The sequence below is a fragment of the Crocodylus porosus genome, unplaced genomic scaffold (genome assembly GCF_001723895.1).
Source record: "Crocodylus porosus isolate Cpor-Errol unplaced genomic scaffold, CroPor_comp1, whole genome shotgun sequence".
NCBI classification, from domain to species: domain Eukaryota; kingdom Metazoa; phylum Chordata; order Crocodylia; family Crocodylidae; genus Crocodylus; species Crocodylus porosus.
The window spans coordinates 4,662,028-4,669,526 of NW_017728933.1; positions in this window are offsets into that span (position 1 = coordinate 4,662,028).

A 7,499-nucleotide genomic window follows, 5' to 3' on the forward strand; every position below is an offset into this window, starting at 1 on the left:
TCAAATGTCCCCCCTACCCCACCCCGGCTCGGTCTCTTGCCTCAGCCCTCCCTAACCAGGCCGCCGTGGTTTAGTCAGCTGCGTTTAAATAGGCCTGCCGTGCTGGGACCGGGCCACGTATGGCCCAAGATGCCTATGCCACTTCTCTTCTGCCTCGTCCTGGTGAGAGGAGGGCTGTTTGGGGGGACAGGGAATAGAAAAAGTCCTTTGTGAGTCCAGCAAGTGAACACTGTGGGCTGCCCGGCTCTTGGCACAGCGCTCGCTCCAAGTGGACGGGCCGTGGCTTGGGGAAGGGCGGCACAAGAGCAGGGCTATGGTACAGCACGCTTTGCAAGATGGCACGCGTTCTCCGGCGAGAGAGAGCGCTCGCCGGTGGAGTCTAACCTCTGTCCCCAAACGCCGGGCTGTTATCTTGAAAGCGAGCTCATTGGGTTTGTTTCAGTTTGACATTGCGAGAAAAGTCCCTTTTATCAACAGCTTAGTCATGCAGTTCCGGGATTGCACGAGAAAGGCTTTGCTTGCATTTGTCAGCGGCTGGCAACTCCATGGGAAAACAAAGCGCTGCCTCCAGACTCGCCTGTATGTCTCAACTGCCTGTCCAGGGTGTGACAAACTGGTTTAAACTGCTTTGGCAGCCCCAGGACTTCGCTATTGCAGGCTCTTGCTATCAGGCTAACCCGGCACCCGGCCAAGGGGACACGGTCCAGAGGCTCAGAGTTCATGCCTTGCAGCAGTTAGGTGCCAGCACAACATCGTGGAGGACTAAAAGGATCAAAAGGAAAGTGGGTGGGACCTGAGTAAGGGACAGCCAGGCAGAGCAGGGCAAGGGGGCCAAAACATGCCAGCGAGCCTGCCTGTAAAGACATGGGATTCCCCCGGGGCCGGGCAGATGGCTCAGTGCGGTTTCCAGGGGACAATGCCTGTGACGGGGGGGCTGGCAGCCCCTGTGAAAGCTGTAGAGCTGGACCTCACGTCATCTGGGGACAGATGCAATTGCCCCCAGGCCATGGCAACGCACGGTACAAACAGTGTCTTTGAATGGGAAGTGCTTGAAACAGCCGTCACAGCGAGCAGCCCCCAGCCTGACAGGCACGGAAGCCTCCTCCGGTTTGCCTGATGGAGAAGGGCACGGCGGCGGTAGTCCCCTGATTATTTACAAACAGGAAGGGGGCCTGAACAAAGTGCGCAAACCCTTGTGTTTGGCAAGCCTTTCGGCCGCTTCCGCAACTGGGGGCGGGTATAACGCACGCATGGCCTGCCGAGCTGGAATGCGCGTGTGTCAGCACATACGCACATGTGAGCTAGAGGCCCGTGTGAGGGCTTCCCCGTTGCTGAAAAAGGGGTAGGTTCAGCCCCTGGTGCTCCCATGCAGACAGCAAGCCAGAGCCGAGGCTGGGAGGCCGCGGAAGAGAAGAAAGAGCAAGGCAAAGCGATGGTCCTGTAAACCTCTGCCCTACTCGGTGTCCGGCTGAGCCCCGCCGGCTTGCCCCTAGCTGACACTGGCCTTTCCAAGGGCGAGCAGAAGACACGGAGCTGGGCGCTTGGCTCAAGTACAGAGCACTCGCCTGAGAAGCTGTAAAGAACGTAATAGGACATCGCGTAATCGGATATGAAACGACCCCTCCGTCACGTACTTGCGACGGAGCCGTGAGCCCTGCGGTCAAGCGTGTAACGCTTCATCCTGCAAGGGCGCTTTGCGAGCGGCCCAGACGCGGCCAGCAGCTCCCCGCCAAGGCTGTGTGGCCAGTCGCTCCGAGATGGCCAAAGGAGAAGAGCGGGTCGGACCTGGCCGGCAGTGACGGCAGTGCCCCCAGCGCGGTGGCCTGGAAGCCGGCCGCTTGGGCCCTGTGCGCCCGAGGGTTGCTCCCGGCAGGCCCCGTGCTCAGCAAAAGGCGTCTTCCAGGGGAGGGCGTAGACAAGCGAGCCTGACTCTCCCGACGGGAAGATGGTTAGCAAAAGCGGGCACGGTACTCCAGATGTGGCCGTGCCTGCTAAGGTGGTTTCCCTCCTGGCAGGGGGTAGTTCCCTGACCGATGTAACGCCCACTGTCACTTCCAGCAAGAAGAGCGTGGCATGATGCCGACCTGCTGGAAATGGAGGACTCCTCCCCAGCTTGCTGCTGCGGCCGTGTGGCGGAGGGCAAGTGAAACACGGGGGCCTCCGAACCCTGGGCCTCCGGTCTTGGGCCTGCACGTAGGTGCCTGCCAAAGGATTGGGAAGCCCTGGGTGGGAGTGCTTGGCAGTGTTAGGGCCACGTACGGTTCTGGAGTGACTCCCGGATTTGGAAGTGACATGGCCGGCCAGACTTGGGACACGAGAAAGAGTCCCTAAAACCAGCAGGAAAATCTCTCCCAAACCTGTGGGGACCTAGATCTGGCCCCCTTCCCTCCCCCCTCGCCTCTTCCCCTATGGCCCTTGCCGGCCGGCCACTGCTCTCTGAGCAGAGGCTGGCAATTGGATCGGTGTTGGCCGATCTGGCTTGCGATCCGTCGTCGCCTATCGGTATCAGCCCCAAAAGTCTCTGTCGGCACACCTCTCCTTGCTTGGGGCCGTCTAGCTGGGCAGGTTGTGCTTTGAGCGGGGGTTGAGCAGGAGGCGCTCCTGGCGTCCCGTCCAGCCCTCATTTTCCGGGATTCTACAGCCAAACCCCCCAAGGCCGCGCTGCTGGCTCCTATTCGGCTGCTTGTCTGCTGTGACCCCCAGGTCCTTTTCGGCAGAGCTCCTGCCCAGCCAGTTGGCCTCCAGCCCATCCCGGGGCACAGGATGGCTCTGTCCTCAGGGCAGGACTTTGCCCTTGTCCCAGTTGCCCCTCCTGGGGATTTGAGAGGAGGGATCTCTGGCCTTGTAACCACTGGCCTGTGGGCTGAGCCTAGTGTGCACTGAAGGCGAGGGATGTTTCCCCTTGGCTTAGGGCCCCATGGGGCACAGGCACTGTTTCAGGCAAGGGCTTTAAAGGGGAGAGCGGTGCCGCAGATTGAGAGGGACCTGGCAGGAAGGGCCGTTCATCAGTGTGCCGAGCGTACCGGCGAGCAGCCCGAAGAGCCCTCACCCTGCGAGGCGGCGAGCTGAAGCACCAGCTGCGTGCGCAGAGGAGAGGAGGAACCTTTTTCGAAGCCTCTCCAGCACTCCCGGAGAAAACGGGAACTTCTTCTGCGAGCCAGGTGGCCGGGCAGGATGTCCCGCATGGTCCGTGCAGCTGTTGTTCGGGCGTCTGGCAGAAGGCCCTGCACAGGCCAGGTGTTGGGAGCAGGGGCTCGGAGGACGCGGTATTCTTGCCGGCGCGAGGGGGCCGAGTGTTGGCAGGCACCGTTCACGGCCGCTCTGTGGGTTGGAGCCAAGCCAGGCCAAGGTGTGGAGCAGTGGTGACGATTGCTCGCCGGCGCAGTCTCGTGGGGTCCTGAGCAACCCGTAGGAGCGGTTCGTGCACGTGTGCGTGCGGGCATCTATGCATCAGTAAGAAATCGGTGCGGAGGACAGGGGGTTATGCGTGGCTTTCTGCGGCTGAAGCGAAGCCGTCAGCGGGCGTTGCGTGAACGTGTTGCCTCGCGCGTCGGCTCTATTCCAGTCACGCGCCTTGAAGTGGGCCCGGCTTGTCCGTGTATGAATTATCGATGAGCTTTTGAACTCCGCCACGACTCGATTTGGGAATTCTGTTTTGCCGAGCTACTTTATCACCGCGCGGTTCTATCTTATTTCCCATTTACTTGAAGGACAGTCAAATAACGCAGCCCGCATAAATCTAGGAAAGTCCCCCCCCCCACCGAGAATAATTTTGTTTTGGTGAGGCCGAACGTGTAGGTCACCCATTTAAAATTGATCGGCGGGCAATCCATTTCACAGGGTAGATCATTTATTATGCACGGCTGTTTACAACCTCTGTTTTTGCAATTTGGTCCGTTATCTAGGGAACATGCAGAGCGCGTCTCCGGTCTGTGCCTGCAAATCAATGCCCCCTCCTGCTTCCCCCCCAGCAGTGCACATCTGTAGAACGATCACCTGCAAAAAGCCTTCAATATAACCAGCCGCCTCCTGCCCAGGACCTGGCATCTGGAGGGACAAATGTGGGGGGATGACAACCTGGTGGAGGCCTGTACATAAAGGCGGCACCAGGAGTCCTGGCCTCGCTGAAGCCGGTGGCCATTTCTCCCTTGCCAGGACCGGGGCCCGAAGCTGGAGACGGGGTCTGACTAACTCCAGCGAGCGCTCTTGGAGTTGCACAAAAAGGAAGTCCCTGGCTCGAAGCTGCATCTGCCGACCATTAGTCGCTAGCGGCCCTTGCCAACGGGTTTTTGTGTGCAAAGGTGGCATGGGCTTGAGGCGCGTGCCCCAGGGGACACCCCGGTGGGTGAGGCGTGAGCTCTGGGGTGAGGGCCGTGCATCCATCCGAGGGACAGGGCCCAGTGGCCAGGCTCCGGTGCGGCTTTGGGCGCTAGGTGTAAAATGCGGCCAACATCAGGCCCTTCTGTCACACAGGCCAAATGAGTTGGGCCGCAAGGTGGGCATGGGTGGGCAGAGTTGAACGTAGCTGAGGGGCATGAACGAGTGGCCGCCAGCAGATGGGTCAAAGCAAAGGTAAGCTTTGCATCTTGCGGCAGCCCGCCGTTTCGGAGGTTGCGCTGCAGGGCGGCCCGCTACAAGCTGGGCCTCTGTGGGGGAAGGTTGGAGAGAGGCAGGGATTTGGGTGAGTCGACTGCTGACCCGGGGTCCCTGCTCCGGCATCTCTCTGGGTCCTGCAGATCTCACATCCTGCAAATGCCATCTCAGGAACGCTGCTCCCAATCAGATGGTGCAGGTGAGGCTGGAGTGGGGGGGACACAAAAAACCGGGCTTAGTAAGGAATTGCCGATGTCCTCTGTGCCCCTGGATGAGTAAGCCCTTCCCTTTAGAGAAGTACCCTGAGTGTCTTGCTGCATGGCAAAACAGTGCCATGAAGCGGGGCTTTTCCAGAGGCAGAAACCCAAGCCCTGTGGTGTCAGAAGTGACCCAAAGGGATGTGTTTCCCCGTGGAGGAAGGGGACTGCAGCAAGCACCGGGTGGCTGTCCTGCAGCCCTGGAGAAAAAGGAGCAGAGCAAAGGAGCGCAGCGGCCTGGCCCCTGTGAGCATGGCCATGCGTGGCTGCGGTCTGTGCGGCTGGTGCAGCCGACTGCAGCGTGACTGGGCTAGCACGGGTCTGGACCGGGTGGGTCCCGAGAGCACGAACCCTGGGGCCAGTGTGTGACGTTTGGTGCCCTAGGTGGGGAGCTTTTCCTCTGGCGAGGAGCTGACAAGCGAGGCAGCGTCTTCCCGCGGCGGATCCCCCCGGCCCGTTGGGACAGGTTGTGGAAGAGTGCCCGCAGCTCCAGGCTGGCGGGAGCCTGTCCTGCTTCTCGCAGGAAATGGGCAGGAAGCAGCAGAGGCTGGGGAAGGACGCCGAGCTGTTTGTCACAGCGGCCGCAGGTGGGTGGCCAGCCGGCCCCGAGAAGGCCAGGCTGCCTCGCTGCTGCGATGATGAGCGGTTTTGGAATCGGTCAGGCTGGCGTGACTCAGTGGCCCCGCTCCAGCCCGGGAGCACGGGCCCTTGTTTGGTCATCACGAGCTCTCTGCGCTCCCCTGGGGAGGAGGAAGCCGGCCTTTGTTTGCGAAGGCAGCTGCATGGGCGGCAGAGTCCACGCTGCGCTGGGCTACCGGAGCCTCTGCGGTGAGCTGGCAGCGCTCGCAAGCAGGTGGTGGCGTGGGGCCGAGTGCCACCCTGCCCGTGCCCGGAATGAGGCCGGGGGCAGCAACAGTCCTGATGGCGTGCACGCGGGTGAGGCCCCCAAATGCACCGGCCCCGGTGGAGCGAACGGCGCGAGGGTCCTCGCTCTGGAGTGCGGGATTTGCTCCAGCTGGGGCCGGGCCTGCTTGGAGCGGGCTCAGACTAGGTCAGGGGTCAGCCCCCGCCCCCCACCCACCCAAGCACGCAGCAGGCAGCAGCACAGGGGAGGGGGAACCAGCTCCTGCTCCTGCCGCAGCAGCCGCGGCCTTCTGCTGCGGGCAGGGAGCCGCGGCCCTGGCCCCATAGCCCTGGCAGCTGGGGGCCCCCTCTGGCACGGTCAGGGGAGCAGGGGCTTTGGGCGAGGGGCACGGGGCCTGCACAAAACGAACACGCAGGATCAAGGGTAGTCTCACAAGGTTTATGTATTGTCACCAGGTGTACAATTTTTAGAAAGCCTGGTCTGTAAAAACCAGGCCGCATCAGGATTGTGAACAAGACTATGATGCGGCGCATGCTGCCACGTACCCCCTGCCCTCGCTGGGTCTTTCTGGTGTGCTGGCACCCTGGCACCTTCCACGGTAGACGTTGTTGTTGTTTCGGCACTCTGGCCAAGGAGCATTGCCTGCCCCTGCACTGGACGTCCCGTCCGCCCTGACTTCTCGGCGAGTCTCTGCCTCGGCTGCACTCATGGGTCTGGGCCGGGGTGTTTTGCGCGCCATCTGGGAGAGGTGGCTTGGGCCTCCCGTGGGGAACAGTGCCGAGCGTTATCTGCGGGTCTAGCGCGCCACGTAAATCCGTGGCCAGCCCTCGTGCACGCAGAGGACTCCAAGGTGGTTGAGCGCGTCGCTCACTGGGCAGCGTGGAGAATCCCCCCCTGCCCCGGGGCACGCTGTGTGAAAGGTGACAGGCCAGTCCCTGCGGGTAGACGGTGAGACTGCGCATTGCGCACGGCAGCGAAGTGGAAAAACGAGCCATCCCCGAGGGTCTGTCTATGTCGGGCCGCTCTGGAAAGCGGTGTGGAGACGGTGTCGGCCGCTCCCTGCAAGCTGGGCCAAAAAAAGCGCGTGCAGGAGGGCAGAGTGCCTGCTCCAAAGAGAGAGCTGGTTTGCCCTGGCCGGACTGTCATTCCTGCCTCAGCGGTGGCTGCTGAAGCAAGGAAGGTGCATGCGCGCTCCCCACAGGATGCACCTGCCAAACTATGACAAGCCCTGAGTTGAGCAGTTCTGTAAGCAAAGCGTTAGTGCTCCCTCCCTCGAGGCTGCTGCATGCAAGTCGGCAGGCCTTTGCGGAAGCGGCCCTTTTCGGCCCAATGGCTAAACGGCAAGAATGGGAGAGGAGTCCCCTGCCCCGAGCGGACTGCGTGGGTCGGAGGAGGTCCTTCCTAGGAATAGATGCATTTGCCCCCATCTGGAGTCACGGCTTCCTCTTTCTGCATCTGCAGAGCGGCACGGGGCCCGTGACATGCGTGCCTGTGTCCCAGCTCGTCCCGCTAGCTGCATCGTGTGGCCCATGATGAGGAAGACCTGTCCGGCCCTGGAGAACGAGGCTGTGGCTCCGTCGTGCCCCACAGCTTTGCACCCACTGAGGCCTCGGCCAGTTGGCTGGGATCGCCTCGCCGGCCGTCCTCTAGACGGCAGCCCTGCCTGGCCAGTGGGGCGGTAACCGAGCTGTGGGTGCCTCCTCGGGGTGGCTGCTTCTGGCCATACCCCCTGCCTGGAGCACGCCTGCAAGCCTGCCACTACCCAAGCTCCAGTCTGTGTTGGG